This window comes from Calypte anna, chromosome 1 (assembly GCF_003957555.1).
Source record: "Calypte anna isolate BGI_N300 chromosome 1, bCalAnn1_v1.p, whole genome shotgun sequence".
NCBI lineage: Eukaryota > Metazoa > Chordata > Aves > Apodiformes > Trochilidae > Calypte > Calypte anna.
Window position 1 is genome coordinate 77,217,887 of NC_044244.1, and position 22,188 is coordinate 77,240,074.

At 40.2% G+C, this 22,188-nt stretch overlaps 1 non-coding gene across 1 annotated transcript; it reads right to left on the bottom strand.

Moving 5' to 3' along the window:
• Window positions 1–3,758: 3,758 nt before the first annotated feature.
• TRNAI-AAU lies at window positions 3,759–3,832 on the bottom strand. Its single transcript has one exon. It is a non-coding gene; the product is annotated as a tRNA-Ile (tRNA).
• Window positions 3,833–22,188: the final 18,356 nt, after the last annotated feature.

The following is a 22,188-nucleotide window of genomic DNA, read 5'->3' on the forward strand; positions in this document are numbered from 1 at the left end:
AAAGAAAAAAGGACTATTTAAACTTAGAAACTTTTCTAGGCAGGCAGTCGTTCAAAACATGGGAGAGGTTGCCACATGCTTTGCTTACAAAGTTAATAATTTATACTTTATCTCAAGAGCAAAGTTTCTTGGGTGGTAAGACATTAGTCAGATTTGCTCGCACTTCATTTTAGTGATTGCTTTCTAAGAACATAAAGTTTGAAGAAAATATTTCTCCAGCTTCAGCAGTAGGTATAGTTATCCCATGCTGATGTGAGCAGCAAGGCGAAAAATTCAGGGTCCTTGTTGTTGTTGTTTCAACTGCAAAGAAAAAAGTGGAAGCCAGTGTCCCCCCTCATGCAGTCCTCTTCTCTGAATAACTTTGGTTTCTAAGACACTACAGGACCCAAACAGGGAGCTGGCTGTTGGCCTTTCACTTGCAGCTCCCAGCTCCTTTTAGCCAGGTCCTGGACAGGGCAGCACTGGGCTGCCTGTGCTCATTCAGCCACAGTCTTGGCTGGCAGCTCCTTCTTGGGTCTGTTTCTATGGCATTTCCTCATCCCCCACCACCTGCATCTCTGCTCACAAGAACATTAAATGAAAACCTTTGTTTGGGATGGTGGCAGGCTTGGGCTCTCTGATGGAGATGCCATTTTTTCTAGTGCTTGGAAAGTAAATATTACACTCATCGATTTTAAGCAAATGTAAGGCTTCACCTATGATAGTAACATTAATGATTACACATAGTTGCACACAAATTAATCTAAAAAAAGTTTCTTTCACCAAATTCTGCCTTTAATTTCAATAAAGATGTTTTTGGATTGCATCTGTGCATTACTCTTGATGTACCAGGTGAATCTTTGCCACTCAGATTTTCACTGCAATTAAGACCTCTAATGGAAAATTGCTTGAATAAAGCACCCTTATGTTAAGGCACTTAGATGCTCTAGTGATAAACACAATATAAGAATTTATAAAATTAACCTGTTATGTGTCCAGGAAAAGCTTCAGACTGTTACTGAGTGAATTAATACACGTGTATCAAAAAGAGCACTGTGTGAACCCACTTCCTGGCTGGCTTCAATGGATTTGACCTTAAGAGCCTTCCTACAGCTTCATGCACAAAATACAAATGTAGTCTTCTCAGTGAAGAATTTGTTTATTTGGTATGTGTAACTCCGATGAAACAGTTAATAGTAGTAGTTAAACAGCAACAGAATGAAGAATTTTGGCTGGTCTGATCAGAAGGTTCTTCCTCAGCTGAAGTGTTCTTCTTCTTGAGAAGGAAGAACACTTCTTCCTCAAGTGTTCTGCATTGCCACAAGCAATAGGAAAGGTTCATCATCTGCATCACTGTACACTGTAGAGTAGCTGTGGTTCACACCCCCCTTTCAAAGCACAGAACCCCTTCCTTCAGTGTTATAGAATCCAGTTACCAGTTAAATGAAGCACCAAACTAACCCCAGAATATGCCCTAACATCTGCCACTGCAGACCACTCAGAATGGAAATTCCTCTACTGTTCTCACAAGAGCACTATTCCACTATGTGGATTTGTTTCTTCTTTTATTCTCCAACTAGATTTTAGGCTGAAGAATGAGCTCTGGAATGACTCCCATAGGGACAATCGCTGACCCTCACAATCTGACAACCATCTGCTGAAATTAAATTTAGAGCAAAGACACCCATACAAACCTGCCCACCAAAACCACCACCACAATGAAGTAATTCAGATCAAATTGAAAAAGGGGCCATGGTGCCATTGCATCACTTCAGTTAATAGTAAGGAGTTTGCTATACAACAAAGCTGCAATAAAGTTCCTATTCCTAATGCGAGAAACAAAAAAAGCAATATTACTCCCAGGTTTTCCTTTCTAAAATGGAACACTGTGCTGTTTCTCCTGTAATATCATTTAGAATGGGCGTCATTACATAAAGTCAAGTCCTGAACCCTTTACCTGGACCCAAAGGAATTAATTGTGTAGGACCATTGAGTAGAGTAGTAATGCAGGTCATCAAACCAGTCCTCACATTACTGCCCTTTGACACCTGATAGAGTCACAACAGTAGTTTGGATGCTAGATAATATGAATATTCTTCTTTATTATTTAAAAACTACATTGTGACTTTGGAATGACAATTCTCTTGTGCCCTAGTTGTACCTTAATAACACTACGGGAAAAATGCAAAGTTAAAACTCCCAACTTTAAGTGTTACCTGCCTTTTTTTTTTTTCTTTCTTTTTTATTATACCACTTGTTTTGAATCAAACACTGCAGATGGAAGAAATCTTAGGCAACAGGCATGGAGAGTGAAGGAGCATATTAGCAAATTCATGAAAGAAAGAAATAAGAAAAAAAAAATAAATCAATAGAATGCTGTTAACTTGAGACATTTTCCCAAAGTAGCTGTGGGCTATCTGTGTCCAGATACAATAATGAAACCACTGGCTTCTGCAAGGAAAACATTTGAACCAGAGGGTTTGCCTCTTCTGGCTAAATCCCATTTCAGAGAGAGACTGAGCAAAAATACCTGTCTTGAGCTTCTAAAAGAAGTTTCTTAGAGACAAAACATATTTATACAGGCCACTTGAGTCAGCAGGAAACCACCTCAGCCACTCTTGCAGACATATTACTCTAATTAGAACATCTCAATAGAAATTATTATCAGACGTTTAACATCTAATTAGAACATCCTTTTGCCCTGCAATAGGACAAGGGGCAATAGATTCAAGATAAAGCACAGGAAGTTCCAGCTCAACATGAGGAAGAATTTCTTTACTGTAAGAGTTACAGAGTACTGGAACAGGCTGCCCAGAGAGGTCATGGAGTCCCCTTCTCTGGAGACTTTCAAGACTTGTCTGGATGCATTTCTGAGTGACTTGCCCTAGTTTCGGTCCTGCTCTGACAGGGGGTTGGACCTGATAATCTTCAGAGGCCCCTTCCAACACTTGACATTTTATGATCTCAGTTTGGCCTGGACTATTTTTTCTTGAAGAAATTGGACACAAATAACAATTAAAACTCAGATTGTCAGTGTGTCTATCAAGTCTGGACATGTCCAGTATGGAGCTCAGGACATTCTGTGAAAAATCAGGCTGTCAAGGGAGATCTTGCCCTACTGCTCCTAACATCCCCCCCCCCGCCCCCCCCCAAAAAAAAAAAAAGCTAGCAAGGTATACTGAGACCTGATAGGCACTTCTGGTTACCTGTGATTATGAAGGTGACAACCATCTGAATTCCTCCAAGTTTTTTTCAAGCCTAACACTAATTTAAAGAAGCACAAGATGAGAAGATGCTTGGAAGCAAAGACTGTGAATATTTGGTGATGTCCCATGGAATGATTTCAAATTTTGCTGACATAACTACCTAAGTATCTTTTTTTTTTTTTTTTTTCTATTACATTTTCACTTCTTTCACAGTTCCACCTCCCAGTCCCGACCGCTAAACCCTTCCCTCCCCCCTTGCAGTTCAGTTTTCCCCTTTAAACTCCTTTATTTATTCTTCACTATTTCTCCCGTAATTTCATTTAAAATACATGTTTTATCCAGGCTTCCCCCAGCTCATCTCCACATCCCCACACACCCACCTCCCTGAGGCTGCCAGGAAAGCTTCCCCTTCCTACAGTAAATCCACTTCCCTCACGCAGCTCCTCCCTCCACCCCAGTCCTTCTGGGCCCTGTCCCCGGTTCCGAGGAACCGAAGCGGAAAACAAACCCCCCACACAGGCGGCCCCGCCCGCCCCACGACTTCCAACCCAGCACGGGGATTGCAAAACGAACTGGCCCGTACGGGGATCGAACCCGCGACCTTGGCGTTATTAGCACCACGCTCTAACCAACTGAGCTAACCGGCCACACGGTTAAAAGCGTCTCGGCGGATTCTGATGCCCTCAGCAGACACAGGCCGCTGTTCTTTGAACCCCGTTTCCTGTCGGTACCGCCGCCGCTCCGCCGCTAGCTCGGTGTTTGGGCCCTGCGCTCCCCACGCCGCGGGCCGCGAGAGGCCCCCAAGCTCCCTGCGCGACCGGGATCGTTCCTGCTGCCCGGGAGGAGCAGAGCTTCCAGGCTGGGACAGGAGCACGCTGTTCTCCCAGCGAGGACAAGGAGGCAACAGAGCAGGGGGAGGTCACACAGGCTTCGTCCTTGGAGGATTTTTCATACACTCGGGACACGTCCTCCAGGCCTTTCCAGGTGCTGCTCTAAGTAGGCAGTTCGGGCAAGACACCTCCCAGGGTCCCTTCCCACCCGAGTTATCCCATGGACTGAGCAAAAGTTAAAGCCTGCAGCAGGAGCCAGACTAAGGGCAGACACATAGTGTTTTCTGATGAAGCAGTGACTATGCGGAGCTGATCAGCAACTACTGAAATTCACCCAGAATTGAGCCCAGAAACACTTAAGTTTCATATAGGTACACAGCCACACAGGGACGAATTAGTCACAGTGTCTTTTTACCCCCATTTTGTGTTCACAGTCCAACTGATCTGTTTTAAAATGTTAGTTTTCCAGGCTTAGACTGTAATACAAATTAAGCTTTTCAAATGCTTGTCCTTCTTGGTAGAGCTCATTATAGAAGAAAAGACCAAGTAATATCTATATCACAGCTTGGCATGAGACTAAGAATCACTAGGATGCCAGCATTGTTTCTTCCTGTCCATACACATCCTGATGGTCTGTGACCTGACTCACACTTTCCTTTCATCACTCACACCATCGGTTCCCCTTTATTACTGTCAGCTCATCTCCCATCAGCACTCTCTTCAAAGCTCCACCAAATTCCCCAGATCTCATTTTGTCCAGCCTTGTCATAAAATTCTTCATCCCTAGGAGCCAACTAATAAAATAATTTACATCCCATTCCTCTTCAGCTGTTTCAACCCTCACATCTTTGCCTCCTCATTCCCATCACCCTCCTCCACAGCACCAGTACTCCACACTCAGTAACCTCTGTCTGTCGAGAGGAGAATTCACTCTTTTATCTGCACCCCTCTAGAGACTGCAACTACCATTGCCTTTGCAACAGCATGCACAGAGTCATTACTGTAACCAAATGCCATCCCCTGGTACTTCAGCTGCTGCTTCTTGACAAAGTGAATCTTCTGTTTACACCATCCCCTTTTATCCACCTTGGACATTTTTCCCTTCACCCCTTCACAGAAGGGCAGCAGTCTATTTTATAAATAAATAAACTCCAACAGATTATAAAGGGCTCCAGGTTACAGTACCTATGCAACAGATGTCCAAATGTAGATAACCACTTTGGCTGTCCAAGTGCTACCCTCTGTCAAAGAATCCCAAAATTGTACACTCTCTCTCTTTCACTCTTGAGGGTCTTTCCTCCATGCAGGCTGCCTGGGGTTCTCAAACAAGCAGAGAAAAAAGCACAGAGGAAAGTAAGAAAGCTGGAAGTTCCAAACTGTAGCAACCAGGCAACTGCCAGAAAGCACAGATATTCTGGGATCTTGACAGCTAAGCTATATTTCCTGGGTAATGTCACCCTATGTTAGGGTGAACTCTCAAACATTCAACAGCAACACCAGATCTGGAACCTGATGACAAAAGTGAAAAGTGAAAGGGCAGAAAGGAAGACTATTCCCAAACAAGACAAAGGGCCTGTGTATGGAGTCTGGATAGTTTCCACATGGATAGACAGAGCATAAGTGGCAGGTATCAGAACAGCAGACCTTCATTTGTATGTCTGGCACACAGACTCAGTCTGGTCTTCAGTAAGAACCAGCTAATTTTTAATTTTTTTTTTTTTTTTTTGGTCAGTTGTTCCACAGAGTAAGGGAGCAGGGGTGAGGATTAATCATCTTGCTGGCCTTTCTGTCTAGAAATACCACCAAAAGTAGCTCAAAGCAGTAATACATTGCCTCTTAATTGACAGCTGTCCACTGTTGTTTTGTAATCAAATCTGGTCCAATTATGCAATGCTAAGATGGAAAACTCCATACCCTTTGACTATTTCTTTTCATTTCCTCTCAGATAGGCTAAGCAGACTTGTCTTTTTCCTCAAAGTGTAATCAGTCACAGAGAAAATGCCAACCCCTGCTGTTCCAAAACCCTCTTCCACACAGAAATAGCATCCTGCCTTTTTAGGAGAGTCTAATTCAGGCTCTGCTGTACAAGCAACAGATTTCCTGTGATTAGACAGTGACAGATAACATAACAGTTCAGGAGATCAATGCTGTCTCCAAGAAAAAAGTTTTCTAATTGAACAGTAAACTCTGGTTTCTCTCCAGTGTGTAGGATCCATACTCTCAAGAAGAGAAACAAACCAGCCTAGAATGAGAAACAGTTACCAGGCGGTAGAGGGGATATCTGTAACATGGAATTTAGAGGTCACACATGCAAAGTGTTTGCAAGCATTTTTCAGCACCATTGGTGTAGGAGAATTGTATTCACAAGCATTTTTATAAATAGAACCTCATCTCTCAAAGTTTTAAGCTAGACCTCAGCTAGACAACTTCAGCAGCTTCAGAGTTTTGCAGGACATTTCCAAGATCTGCTATACTATTCCCCTCCTAACCTTACCATCATATAGAGTATTTTCAAATACTGGAGAACATTGTATTTAAACAACCAAGGGCACAGACAGCAGGAGACAGAAGAAAAATTTGGTCCAGGTGCTTGATTTCACTCTCTTCAGCTGCTTCTTCTCTCCCTGCCACAACTCGCCCAGCATCCACCCACTCTGCACCACACTCCCTGACCTCTCCCATTCCCCCACCATCACTGGCACAGCCCTGGCAGCTGCACTGACCAGAGCCCCAGCTCCCTGCTCCCCAGATTGTCCTGGGTTGGGCCAGGATAAAGGTGATTTTCTGTCTTGTACTTTTGCTTTTAGCTAAGCCTCTTTAAGTAGTTGCACTTGCTGAAATTAGCAGCAAGTTTCTCAGACAGTGCGTGCTTCTAGGACTGATAACACTTAATGTTTATAGTTACTGCTAGAGACTGGTGTGCAGAGCCAAGGACACTGCTCAGCTCTGATGAGAACTTTTACCTTCCAGAAGGAATAAAGAGGTCCCACCTGCAGCCCTCCTTTGGGGAGGAAGGGACAAGATAGATGCCAGAATTGACCAAACAGAGTATTCCATCCCATATACGTCATACTCAGTATGAATTTGAGGGATCACAAGGGCCAAGCCATGATTTCCTGCTTCCAGCTGCCTGCCCTTCCTGCTTCCCTTCCTTCCCCGGGAATCCTGGAAGGATTCCGTCCGTTCGTCTGCCTTGGTCCTGATCCATGCCAGCCCATATCTGTGTGTTCCTGCCTCCAGTTCCCGACTGCTGCCGACTCCAGGAGTCCAGCCTGAACTTTCTCAGGGCTGCCCTGCAGCCTTGGTGGTGATGTGAGAGTTACTGGGGGAAAGGGGGGAGGAATGTGGTATCCATTTTCCTGTATATTTGTATATATTTAGTAATTTTTCCTATTTATCATTACTGTTTCATTAAAGTTGTGTAGTTTAGTTTCCAACCCATAAGTCTCTCTTCCTTATTCTCTCTCCTATCTTTATCAAGCCCTGAGAGCTGTACCTCAGAATGCTGCCTACAGGGAAAAGCTGTTTCCCTCAGCCCCAGGATTGTTCAGAATTCCAGAGGTGGTCCTACACCGCAGCCCAAGCAATTAACTTCTTTTCCTTCTCAGCAGCAGCAAACTGCCAAGTGTATCCCCTTCCCCTTCCCCTCCCACGTTGTGCTCCAGCCTGTATAGCAGTGAGCCTGTCAGAGGACACCACATGCTGTCAACAGGTCCTGCCCTCATGAATCCTACCCGTGTAGATGAGATGGATGATCTTCCAGAAAAGACATTTAGGCAGAAAGTAGAACAAAGAATGCTCGTGGGCTTCCCTCCACCTCTGTCCTCTTCCTGAGTGCCTGCGCTGCAGGACACATTAAGCTTTTATTCCACATAGCCCAGTAAGGCAGCTGACAAAGTGATCTTCAGTCACTGCTGGCTACAAAGTCGAAAATGGATCTAAAGTGGCAATTTAACAACAAAGTATAGCTTTAGGTGCTCCACAGCCACATCCTGTTTATTCCTACTCTCTCATCAATTCAGAATTGACAGCTAGGGAAAAGAAATCATTGGCTGCCCAAATAAAATGGCACAGGAAACTTATCAGCCTGAACACTACCCAGGGATTTATTAATAAGCTTGCCATTGAAACTTCACTCATAAAAATGCTAATGCAAGTTATTTGCATATATCTGTGCATCAAAACACAACACAGACCTAAAATGTTACATTTAATAAAATTATCACCCCAATCAAAGTAAATGTTTGGTGGCCATAAAAAGTGTGTTGAAGTGTAGCAGGTATATGCATTCTATATTTACATCATTTTTTTATAGCTAATGTGAGTTTTGAATAAAACAGTAGAGGACCCTTCTTGCCCAGCCATTATCAGTACTTCAAACTAGAAACCTGCAGACTCCACAAGCACATCTAGAACCAGGGCATTATACCCAGTGTTAACCTAAATTCCAGGTACAACAGTAGCAAGTGTCATACTTTGAACAGAGTAACTAAAATTTACTCCACAGATGCTCTGTGCTGGCCAGCAAAAAGTGAGGACAACTCCAGGGTGCCTCAAAGAAGAAAAATGAAAAAAAATAACCTTTCAACCAACTAAAATGAACAGCTAGCTGATCTTGATGTTTGCATGCCATCAGTTTGCCTAGGGCCAAATTTACCACAAACCTGACAGAGGAGTAAGCTGTCCAATGGACACCAAAAGTCCCACACATTTCTCAGATGACCTAGACATCCCTACAGCACATACACAGAAAATGCCCACATTCATTGTATCTCCTTGGCAGGGTATGCCCCTAGGAGAGTGTAGCTACTCATATACATACCAGCAGGCAGGAATTTGAAATCTTGGTAGTATTATTTTGGTGCCCAGGCTGATAGTAGAAATTATTATGTAAAGACATTTTGCTTGTTTGCCTGTCTTGCATTTCCAGGATCCAGTTTGCTCCCCTGGAAAATGTTTTGAGATGCTTTGCAGTACTCGGCCTCATGCTAGTACCAGGCATCAGTTTACCAATTAACATACTAAGCCTACACTTAGCATTACAGGGATCACCAGTATAAGTTCTTCTGCCTATCATCTCATTATTAGTGCTGGAATTGTTCACAGCTTTTCAATTTTTAAATAGTGCCTCTTTCTTTTGTTTCTGCTATGGATGAGCAGAAAGGATTAATCTACATCAACTTCACACATAATTCTAGTGATGCTTTAACATACGGAAACAATGGTTTTATTTTCCCCATTTTTCTTCAGAAAGAATGAATGGAAAGTTTACAGCAAAACACCCAGCCCTTTAAATTTGAGTAATTTTCATGTACAGTTTGAAGATGGAATTTAACTATTGCTCCAGAGTGATTTGAAACCTCATTCTAGAATATCTGCTCTACAAAGTAACCTTCCTGATGTGTTTTTTTTTTTTAAAAAAACAAACCTAGAATGGCAAGAAACCCGAGCACCATGTAATTTCACTAAAGCCTGCTTGCAAGTGAGTAGTCTTGATTTTAATTCCTTTTTTAAAAAAGAAAGTGGAAGAGCTTTAATTTATTTCTATATTCTAGGAAAACCGGTCAATGCAGTTCTTTCAAGCTTGAATATTTAGATGATGTGATTCATGAGGTGCTTATATTTCAACCAGAACCAGACAAACATCATGCAATATCCTGACAAAACCGGGCTTCTTTTCCCTCCGTAAGATAAATGGACTCATTTTTTGCGAAGTTACTGAAATTGCTTTTTTCCTGTTCTGTGTTTCTTCCCCTCTCCTTCTGCATGCAGAGCTTAGAGAGACAACTAGTCCACTAAAAAGAAAATTAAGTTGCATTAGAACAAAACCCACCTTCTATTCAGTGAATTTTTAAAAACAGAATGCTTTCTTAGTATGCCAGGCACTCTGTGCCTCTAATTTGTATTACACTACAAAGTGGTTTTATTAGCATTTGAAATATTTCCCCGTGGAAATGCTGATCTGTGATCAGACAAATGTCCATTAGACTTCATTCAAAGCCACTGCCATAGTGGTAATTTTTGTTTTGCCTGTAAAACCTGCTGTTTCTGACTTCTATTCCTTCATTCCATGCAGACACCTTTCTCTTCTGCTCTGTTCTGTAACACACCCAGTGGTCATTAAAGTTCCATTTGAAAAGAATTAAAAAGACTATAAATTTTATGCAATTTAATTGCACCAATTATTTCTTAAAGCCACAAGTGTATAATTTCCTATAAGCACTGAAGAAAAATCAATATCCAAAGTTCATATATTATTTACCACTCCATCAGGCTGTCATTTGTTAATGGAATAGAAGGACATCATTCTGGACTTGGACAAGAGTTTCAGCTTTCATTCATGTAGAGAAGGATGCAGATCAAAAGAAAAAAAGTATTCTCAACTAGAAGCAGTGTACATGGGACTTCAAAGCTTTTAAGAAGAAACACCATAGTATCTCTATACTTGGTGTTTATTTTCTCAGTGTGTTGCTCTAACCATTAAGAATGGTGCAGAATATACTATTCATCCTCATGCTGGTTTCTTTGGTTGGTTGGGGTTTTTTCATTGTTCATTTGTTTTGGGGCTTGGGTTTTGGTTTTTTTTTTAGGTTTGTTTTTTGTTGTTGTTGTTGGTTGGGTTGGATTTTGGGGTTTTTCTTGTAGGTTTGGTTTTGGTTGGATTGTATTTTGGTTGGTTGATTGGTTTTTCTTTGTTTGGGTTTGGGTTGGGTTTTTTAATGTTGGTTGTTTTGGTTTGGTTTTTTAACCTAGCATCTTTCTATGTTTACTTAGCTGCCTTCACAACGTCTACATCATTTTCACTTCTCAGGACTCACAACTCTTTTTGTCTTTACATACAGCGAGATTTGTTTGCCTGACAAGCATATTTATAACCAGCATCTATAAGTTCACTTTTGATCAAATTCAAAACAGTCAAATGTATTTCAATAAAGTTGACAACAGAAGAGATGAGTTATTAATTTCTTAAATCCATTAGGAAACTCACGAGTAGGTAGAAAAGAGATACCATAGTGCTTATCTTGGTAAAGGAAGGCCAGAAGATCTGTGAGACACCAGCAAACCCAAACAAGATTTTAGTAGAACAGACAAAGGGAAGTGAAAAGGATTCCTGAGTTCTTTTGGTTACAGAAGGACTTGTTACATACCAAATCATATGAATCTAAGAAACTGCAAGCTCCATGTTGAACAAGTTCCCTAGATGCTTTTTTCCATAATAGCATGATATCAAGGTCCAGGATTTTGCTAATTAGGTACAGGGGGGAAAAATGTTTCTGGATGTGGAAGAGAAGTTTATCTACTTTCAAAAGTTCTTCCATATAGCAAAGAAAACAGTTTGAACAGCACAAACTCACAGTAGTCCATAATTTCTGGGGCTAATTCTTCATGTTGCTTGACACTGGAAACAAGAGTGGGATTTCTTAGCCATGAGCAATTTCGAGTCACAAGTTTCATCTGTGTCCTGGGGTGCTGAGGCACTCCAGCTCCTGTTCTAGAGCAATGTAGCACAGCAAGACAGGCACCTGAACCAGCTGTTACAGACCCAGTGGCTGGCACATCATAGGAGCAATCTATTTTCAGGGCACAGCACTAATAAATGCCAGCATTTTCCAGCCAGGAAAACCTTTTGAGTTTTGTACACCAAGAAGTATGAGGCAACTCAGCACAGCCAGAGTGCTGACTGAAAGCTTAGAAAGGATTTATATACAAAACCAAACCCTCTTGGACAGAATCAATTCAAACAGAGGAAAAGAAAAGAGCAAAAAGCCTTTTAGGCAACACTTGAAGGAGGATGACCTTCTGAGACCTTGCTGATTACTTACATGATTGCTTGCCAAGAAACAAGTGCTGCAACTGCTCTCCAGCCTCAGCAGCCAGCATTATGGATCCCTGCACATCACTACATCTAATTTCAGCCCCAGGCTCTGCTTCAGTCCCTGAATATGGTGACAAACTTGTTTTTAAAACATGGTATTGACACATGCAAAGTCTAAGGAGAAAAAAATAGTCAATCTCAAGGTTGGTAGTTGGTTTTAATTGGATTTTAAAGTTACAGAACTGCAAGTAGTCTGTTTTTGTTGGTAATCCTCAACTTTACCACTGGAACCACTGGCTTAGAGCTGGATATGAGCTACAATCTGTTAACTACACCCCGATCCAGCAAAGCAGGACAGCAGAAGTATAAAGAAATGAATGATACAAAACTTAATTCTATCAAACAAGTTTCCAGTTAAAAAGGCCTTTCCAGTCGCTTAGCTGAGGGCTGGGGTGGTTTTGTTTTTATTTCTGCCCTCCTTACCCTCCTGCCACAGCACTGGCTTCTTGCATAGGTAGATTCAGACTCAGTACATCTTGGCTTTTTTTAGGGGTTTCACAAATAATCAGTAAACAAAACAAGTTTTATGACCTTCACCCAGAAGTTTTCCAAGAAGTATTAATATCCTTGCCAGTGACCAAGATTTTCTATAATTCTCATTCCCAAAGCTTTCATCCTCCCTACTCACCTTAAGACCCAGCAGCTATTCCCTGCTACACTGTTTCATGAAGCAGTCTGCTGCTCTGACCTCCTTTTTCCTGTATCAAGAGCCACCATGTTTAGATCCAGGTGAACTGTCACACAGGGGCACACATACACATATTATTCTCTGAGAACAGAACCTAGTCAGAGGGTAAATTTTTAATATGTAACAGCAAGAGAGTTTCTGTAAAAAAAAAAAAAAAAAAAAAATTAGAAAAAATGACTCTGCCAAAAGTTCACATCTTTGTGTATACAGGTTATTCTAACCCTGGTATTATCATAAAATTGGAGTACATTAGTCACAAGGGTAAGGCTTAGCATGATCTTGATACCAGAATAGGACAGTGCGGAGAGGAAAACTGCATCCAAGTCCCATTCCCAGATGCCACTTCCCAAAGGATCTCTAGCACAAGGTACTTTGCTGCTTCCAGTTGTATGCACCCTACCATCTTCACTGCCATTAAGCAACACAATGATGCTGCTGTGCTATTCTCTTAATCTTATAAATATTTTCTCCTAATTCCATGGGTCTTTGGGTATCCTGTTCACTCGCACTGATGGCAGTGAAGAACTTAGTGGAAAGAGCAGGAAGAGCAAAAATAACTTAGTAACAAAATTAGAGAGACCAAATTAATTCAAAGCACAATATGAGTGAGGTGGACACCTGCTGGTTTCAACTGCTAGAAGTTAATGATACAGAGTATCAGACTGGCTTAAGAAAAAATAACCCCCTTCTTCCCCAAATAATTGCATAACAATAACTATTCGCTTGCTTTATTCTATAGCCCTGTTATTTGGAGGTATTTCTCTTTTTAAAAGTAATTTAAAGAAGAACAGAAATGAAAGGGATTGTAAGACTTTGCTGTATTCAGCAGCATCCTGCAGGAACAGAACTGAAATTTATTTTCAAAGTCTTTACCCTCCCATTGCCTACATTTTAGCAAATTTCTATCTGTAAAGCTAAGTTTTACTACAAAAACAAAGCAAGCCTGCTAACAATAATTCACTGCAACTCAGTAATTTTTTTATTCACATTTACATGTGTGCCAGACATCCTGGGCAGTGTCTGAAAACCCAAAATCTTATGAGTTTTAGTAGAACTCAGAAGAGGATTTTCTAATTGCAATCATTTATTTGTTCAGAATATTTCTGCAACTCAGCTGGAAATGGGAAGACAGTAAGGGAGAACAAAATTTAAACCCTACCAAAGGGCTTGGATGACCCAAACCATATCATGAAGAAGTGTGAGCTGAAGCTTCCTCCATGTGGCAAGGACTTCTATCTAAATACATCCAAAGAAAGGACACCAAAAAGGTAATCCAGCCACAAAGAGCAACAAATGCTTTAAGACACTTTGCAAACAAGTTGAAATGGGGCATTCATCTTACTTCTCACAGAAAGTAGAAACACGACTAAGCCAGTCTCACTGAAAAAAAACCATCACAGAAATATTATTAAATCAGAATAAGAATGCCTTTACATCCAGACTGCCAAAGGTAGATATGAAGGTCAAGCAGCTAATTTGGAGGCCAGTGTCCACCCTATGGCCACACCAGGACCTTTATTTCATGTGATGCCTAACATGGTCCTATAGAGTGAGTAACCAGTAGTTTTTAAAGTATTCTAGGTGGAGCACTGATATCTTTTCTAGTTTCACCTTGCAAGGGGTCTATGACAACTGGCTGCTAGAAACTTTTACACTTCCAACTGTGTGCCAGTCAGGAGGTGGTGCTCACTTGGCAGAGTGAACAGAACATCAGGAGCAGGCAGCTCTGATCAGTGCTCTGGTTTTTTCTTGGCAACTGTGTATGTTGGGGAGTTCAAGAGGAGATGTCACACCATTTGTAACACAAAAAATTAATCAGATGAAGAAAACTCAAATGTCTTATGAGCAGTTTGTTTCAAGTCATAGTCTTCAACATCACTGCTAAAAACTGTGTTGTGATGTTTTTAATACACTTAATGTATCTTTCAGAAAATATTTTGAATGCTTGTTTTGTTGGGTTTTCTAAATTGCATTAGTTTAACATTACTTTTAGAAAACCTCACATTTGATGTCATAATCACACTATGTGTGATTACAATGTATTTGCCCCAGAAGCCAGTCAATGGTGTACAAGTGTCCGGCAGCCAGCTGGCCCTTTCCCCTTACAAGGGTCTGGGTCACTGTTTCCAAATAGATTCTCCAACAGGGTCAGTTGAAAGCACCGGGCAGGAGCAACACCTTCATATAATCTTACACACTAACATACAGTCATGCGTATTTTGTGCTGAAGTAACCACCTTCAGTGACAAAAAAAACCAAAAACAACCCACCCTGGAATTAGACTTAAAAAAAAAAAAAAGAGATAATACATTAAGAGCATAAGGCTATGTTGTAGTGGATTCACCACCTTCTCCTGTATGACTGTGGTTAAGTAATTTACCTTCCCTTTATCCAAGAACATAAGAATGAATACTGAGAGCTACTTGTATATCAGGAGTCATCACACAGACAGAGGGATGCTGAAGCAGAGAGGTCAGCTAAATAGTTTCCTTCTAAACTGGAAGTCCCTTGTTCCCAGAAGCATATAGTCACAAGAGTTGAAATAGAATTTGTCTTTGATGGTATCCATCTCCTTGTTTGTTTGGTTGCCTTTTCTTTTTGAGACTTAGGTTTTGCTTATAAAATAATTAGAAAACAAGAACCGTTGACACACCCACTATCAAGCTTATAAAAACTTGAACTAACATGAACAAAAACCTCAAAAAGGCATAACTAAATGAGTGCCTTCTGAAGGCTCTTGAAAGCACATTATTTTTAACAAGCAAGAGTGCCAGCTTTTAGAGCCTAGTGGATATCACAGCAAGATTTGAGTTAAAAAATGGAGCAAAGAAAAGATGTTCTGACATTCACAGCAAAGTACTGGAAGCCAAGGGTACAAAGAAAATGAGGAAACCAAAAAAATCAAACATCTGACACTGAGATCTACAAGCAACAGGAGATACTGATAAAAAACACAAGCTCAGTCAAGTGAGAAGTGCAAGTGATTTCTCTCAAAGAACCAAGTGATTGATCAGAGGAATTTTAATCAACTCTAGTCACAATTCAATCAAATGTATTATTTAAAGTGCTAAAGCAAGTATCTTGAAAGAAGTAGTCTGAGCATAATAGATGTGGATTATTTTGTGAAAAATAAATCAAGAAGGAGGCACCAGTGGGCTTCATTTAATTGCAGAGTGACCATTTCCTGGCAGCCAACTTTGATGTGCTTGTGAAAGAACTGGTTTAAAATAACCATGTCCCTCATGAAAATGGCAACAGCTGCACAGCAGTAACTTGACATGCAAATTTCTGTCTTTATTCAGTCCACGTATGCACACACTGATAAAGAGATTTAAGCGGAATATTCATTTTGCATCATTATATGTAGAAGGAATATAGTTGTTTGCTCCAAAAAAAAAAAATTCACTTCAAAATAAGAAAAACATGCTACTTCACAAGCAAGCATCAAAACACAAGGATTTTCATTGCTGCTCTAGCCTGAGGGCTAGACATAGGCTGAGGGTATGTTGACAGAGGTGTTATGACAGCATAATTTCTGAAAGACCATAACATGCAATAATGTGGGAATGAGCATCTAGTTTTCACATTTCACTGTAAAGACAGAAATCCAGGTAAACTTATCAAGATAAGGTTGGTTAGATGTGGCTCATATCACATTAGCTGTGGCTCATATCACATTTAGCTGTACACTTATGTATCAGCTCTCAGCACTGAAAACCACGCTAACAGAAGATGCTCACCTGTCTCTGGATAGATTAGTCCTGGTTGTTCATTGTTGGCTCCAGTTTTTCTCATTGGTCATTTTCCCTGTGTGGTAACTATAAACCAGAACCTCTTGTTTTGGGTGATACTTGAAGCAGGAACCATGAAGTAAGGCACATCTGTAGTGGGTCACCTACAGCTGCACCAGGATCAAGACCTTGAAAAGATTCTCTAGCTACAAAACAAAACAGATGACTGAGGAGATTATAGTTCCCACTCTACATCATGTTAGCCATCTCCCTGGTAACAACTCTTACAATCTCCAGTTTTCTTCCTCCATTCTGATCCTGCTCTGCTTTTCCTGTATTTTCCAAGACTTACTGAGATTTTATTTTTAAACTGTAAACTCATGATAGTCTCCCCCTGTGGCAATAAAGTTACAAATATTCAAGAGGTCTGGCCAAGAAGTTTAACTTAACAAATAGCTAAAACCTGTGGTTGTTCCCAAGTCCCCTAAGATAACGCTAGGTGTGCTACTCCTGTAGACTCCATCAGGACCGATCTCTCCTTAATGTTTGATTCTATGGTAGCTAGCAAGCTACTTAAGGAGCCATCATCTATACTAGGGATGAATACCTGGCTTTGTTTACATTGAAATTGCTTCCTCAACCTCTTTTTAGAATGTATTCATGTTGAGTCTCTGAAATTTCTTGGCAGAGAAGAGGGAAGTCAGAGATGTTATCTGAATATTCTCCCCAAAGTCACAGTTAACATTTGTCAGACCTGTCCTGAACTGGGCTTGCACTCTAAGGCACATGGAACACCCAGGTTCTGATACCTGAAAAGCAGCTCTATCCTGAAACTCCAGTAGATCCCAGCATAATAATCTATGTCCCCAAATAATCTTAGAAAAATTAGTCATCATAAACAGACACTTTAAGGCAGTTACAGGCAATTCACTCATGTAGTGGATTGAGGAAGAATGCAAGTTAAGCTGGACATTTTTTTGAACATTAAACTAAATATGGCTGCAAAAACTTTCCTCATATTAACAGCATCAGTTACCATAACTCTTCATTATTCTGAACTACAATAATCAGAAAGAGCAGTTTTAAAGAAAAAATGGCAAGACTTCAGAAAAAAGTAAAAGCATATGTCTGCATGGAATAAAACTGAAGTGAGCATCATAAGCACATATTTGAATAGAAGTTATCTATTGGAGGAGGTATGTCTGCTTTTAAATCAATGGGCTGATAAATATATATACTAATTTACAGATTCTTCATACAGAGACATCCTTGTACCTGCAGGGGTACAAAGTATGGATGGACAGATAAAGTGACTGCTGCAGTGTGTCAGTGTAAAGGCAGCAGCAGAATTGTCACTAGCATTAAGCATGAAGGACACAAGGAAAGGGTAAGAAGAGGAACACAAACACCACTCCTGCAAGATAAAAATATCCCTGAAAAATACTAAAAAAAATGCATTCATAATACATGAACAAAGACCCAAACATTCTTATTTTAGTATCCCATGCCCATCAGAGCCAAGTCAAAACTTAAGCAGCTGAAAACACTTTTTAAAAGAAATACACCATCAAGACACTGCTGGAGAATGTCAAAACATAACATGCTCTAAGACCTAGGTGCACAAAAGAAAAAACAAAACAACAGGCAACTGAGTAAGTTGCTAAAAGAGTATTACTATTGCCAGCATTAGAAATAAAACATATACATATCAAGTCCAAACCAAAAAGCCAGCCAGATGGCCAACTAGGAATAAATTAAAACCAGGATTGTATGCATCCTCTCAATTTTTATAATCAACTAGTTTTCCAGTCCACTAAGTCAACTGGCACCTGATGACCAGAGGACTGCTTGAGCAACTGCAGGATGGCAAAGATAATTGCCAGCACCACAGCTGCCACTCCTTGGCTTGTGACTTAGCCCATTTTTCTCATAGCATCTCCAATGCTGCACAGTGGGATAATGCAGCGATGGTTATTATGAAGTCATTCCTCAAACAAAAGAAACAAAAAGGAAAAACAGAGTCCACTACTGCCAAAACATTACTGGAGGAACACATCTAATCAGTTGTTTCAAAAAGACCACATTTTATTTAAGTTTTATTATTCTAAAAGACTTCATATTCTGTCCAACTATGTGAGAATCTTCAATCAATGCAAGAAAGTAAGTATACTTTAACAGAAACTGAAGAGATAAAGGAGGTCAGATATACACTTGATTCATAAATTAAATTTACCAGCTTTGAAAGTTGCTCAAGATACAGCTCTGCAGAAGGAAGTCCTTGGTATATAAAAGACGCAAAGCACACATACAGACTGTACTTCCAGTATAAGTCCAATTATGTAACTCACTGAATTCCTCTCCACCTGCTGCCAAAATGGAGCAGGATCTATTCATGATTTTCAGATAAATTTTGTTAATCAGAAATTATCTATGGAATAATCTCCATGCATTATTATTTACTTATACCTTCTGCTTTTACAGATAGCTGCTTATTCAGTGTTGGAAATTCCAGCTGTTTTGATTTGCGTGTAGATCACACACATCTCTCCTCCTCTCGCGTTTACTGGGAACTCCCATAATTACACATTTTAACCTCAAACTTCAGTCAGTGATTTGTTTTCTATGAACCTGGTAGAATGTTTCCTTGGAAGCTGGATGCATTCATACCCTTAGTGCAGGTTGTGCAGCTGGATTGATGGAGCTCCAGAAGCAGAAATCTGGGGTCAAGGCATTTGGCAGGTGATTACCTGCCAATATTCAAGTACCACCTGAATCAGAGCATCTTCCTTTAAGAGCCACAGAAAACAGACAAGGTATTTTATAGAGATTATGAAACTCCTACAGTAGTTATGAAACTGGAAATACAATGAAAGTTCTGTTGCATATTTACTCTAAATCTTCAATTCACCTACAAGACCCTCCAGTCCTTTGAAGAATGAAGTAGACTTTGGTCAGAGACTAGAGTAGCTGTGCAGTGGGTTGGACAGCCCAGAGGATGTTACATGTTATTATTTCCAACAAAGAATGTAACAGATGTTACTATACTCTTCAGAAAAATGTGTCTTGTTTTCATGTTTTTAATTTTTCAGGCCTTTTTTTCAGTCAGATACTTACTTTACTCATTTACACAAAAAGCACTTGTCAAACATATGGTCTCAACTTCTTAAAGCTTTATCTCCAGATGTGATGTCTACAATCCAGTGTCAGTAATCTCCAAAGGATGTCTTAAAAATTGGCTCACTTATTGAGGATACCGGTTTAGAACAAGTCCCAATTTCTGCATCAGAACTTGAGGCTGGTGTTTGATGGGTTTCAGGTATTGTTTTTTCTTCTTATTTAGGAAAGAGAATCCCCCTTGTCACAGACTTCATTAGACTCTTTGGAAAGCAAATAATGCTGCTGAGCTGAAATGCAGCTGTTTAGGATAACCTGTGTTCAAATTAGTCATTCTTGAAATATGAATCCTGCAAAGCTTTCCCTAGAGTAGTAAGAAAAACCTGAGGAAACATTTCTATCATAAGAAGTTTTAAAATGTTGTTAAATCAAAACATTTCAAAGGAATGTATTTCTTTTACGTTGGGAAAATTGAACTTTAACAGCATTGAAATATTTTTTTTTTACTTTTATATACAAAAATACTGCTTCTTTCATATTTTTTTTCCCAGTTTGAGGTATGCACAGAAAACTTGACTGAATATAAAATTAAAAAGTCATCACTTGTTTCCAACTTCAGAAATGCTTTTATTGGTTCAGATAAGTTGAAAGACAGAGGGATGATTTTTGGTATGTTTTAAAACCCAGCGTGATTTTCCAACAAAAACTTAAACATAAAACTTCCTGACCAAGTTTGCTTCCAACAACTAATTCAGATGAGAATTCTGAAAAAAAAGTACAGTTTGCTTTTTATACCCGTAACCCACCAAGGTCCAAGAAACATTCACACTAAAAAAACCTGACAAACCCAGAGAGGAGTTAAGACTCCAATGCTTTGCTATCAACAATAGGCACTTTGTATCCCACTTCCAAGTAGGTTTCACAATGAAACCTGGACATCAAGCTCATCCCCATTAAAGTATCACAGCAATTTTGGGATCAATATGGAGCAGCTAAGTGAACCAAGGTCAGTTTTAAAGGTCAAATGCCTGTTGTAGAAAGAGTACCCTTGTCAGCAGCCTCAGCTGATGCAAGAGATCACACTAGCACAGAAATCTGACTACTGCCCATCAGTGGTAAAACAAGCCCCTGAAGAACACTGCTAAGGTACATTAATAGGGCAATGTGATTTTTAAAATATGAAGCTATGCTTCTGCCAAAGCAATTCACAGGCACTCAAGCAAAATAATCATGTTACTCTTAGCATGGAAAGGATTTCTATGCACTGATAAGGAGCATATCAAGGATTATTCTCACTGAGAAATACCTAATGAAAAAAACAATGGCCAAAAACATTACCTGATAACAAGGATATTTGAATTGCATAGAAAGTACAGGGAGTAATGGCATATGTTGCCAGGCGCTCTGCTAAAAGTATCCAAACACTTTTTAAAAAGTTATTTCAAGGAACTTGTTAACTGTTCTCACAAAAAAAAAAAAAAAAAAAAAAAAAAAAAAAGGCAAAGTAACCCAGAGGAGTCATGCAATTATAAGTTAAGATTCAAGGTCAGGCAACAATGGCTCAGTGACAGCCCTGTGAATAGACTCCTGCTCTCCTGAATACCAATTCCCCAGCCCAAGATGTGGGCCAGCAGTGCCTCTTCACAGCAGCAACACACCAAGCCTTCCCTTGAGGGCTGCCTAAAAAGTCAGATCTCGTAAGATACATTAACCAACATGTTACATAATACACCAGCAAAACACAACCACACAACAACAAGGTGATGACACAATGAAGTGTTCTTAAGAAGCAAGACCTCACTGAAGTGAGCAATGCCAGTATCTCATCTTTTCTAAAGGTTGTTTGTTAGTTTTGCTTTTTTTTTTCTAAAGACTTGGCTACCTGTTTAAAACATTTGGAAGTGTAAATACTGCCTAAGCATTTTATGACACAATAAAAAGTGGTTTAATGCAGCAATAAAAATTCAAATATGCCTTCCCAAACTTATTTTAAACACAGTTCTAAAGCCAATAGCTACTAAGTTTTAGACAGATATAATTTCAGAAAGGCCTTGATGCAATACCATTTAAAATTAAGGTAAAATATTCTCTATATCAAGACTTACTAAATAAATCTCGAGGGCTTTTTTATGGCACTAATGAATGAGTATGAGCACATTGGGACTGCTGAGTAATTCATATTAAAGCTATATATTGTAGATGCAAAACCAGAATGTAGCATACACTTCTGTACTGAAAATGGGAGCAAGGACTATTGGGAACAATAAAGGCTGCAAATTGGGTATTCTCATGGTTCAAGCAAGAGTATTTACAACAGTGTCCTAGGGCACGAGTGAGATCAAACAGTTCAAAGAATTAAAAAGCAGCTTGCACGACATCCTGCCTGTCAAAAGCTCACACAACCAAAACAATGGAAAATGAGAGTAGAGTTAAGTTTGTTTGTGACAGTCGCTGTTTCATAGCAAATAGCTCATGGCAAGGCACAGGAACAACCTTGCACCCTCTGGGAAGAAGAGAATCCCTCTGGTGTTTTCCAGCCACCAGGGAAGGCACAATAGCTGAGCATCCATAACTAACTCAAACCAAGTCCATGACATTAATTACCCCACAAGCACCAAGCTGTCCCCCACAGTCACCAGGGCTAGCCCTTAGGCAAGGGGGGATGCTAGCACACTTCCCTCAGTCGTAGCCATAGGGTGGTGGCCAGAGCACACCCCACCTTGACCAAGCAGGACAGGGATGGGCAAGGATCTATACAGGATTG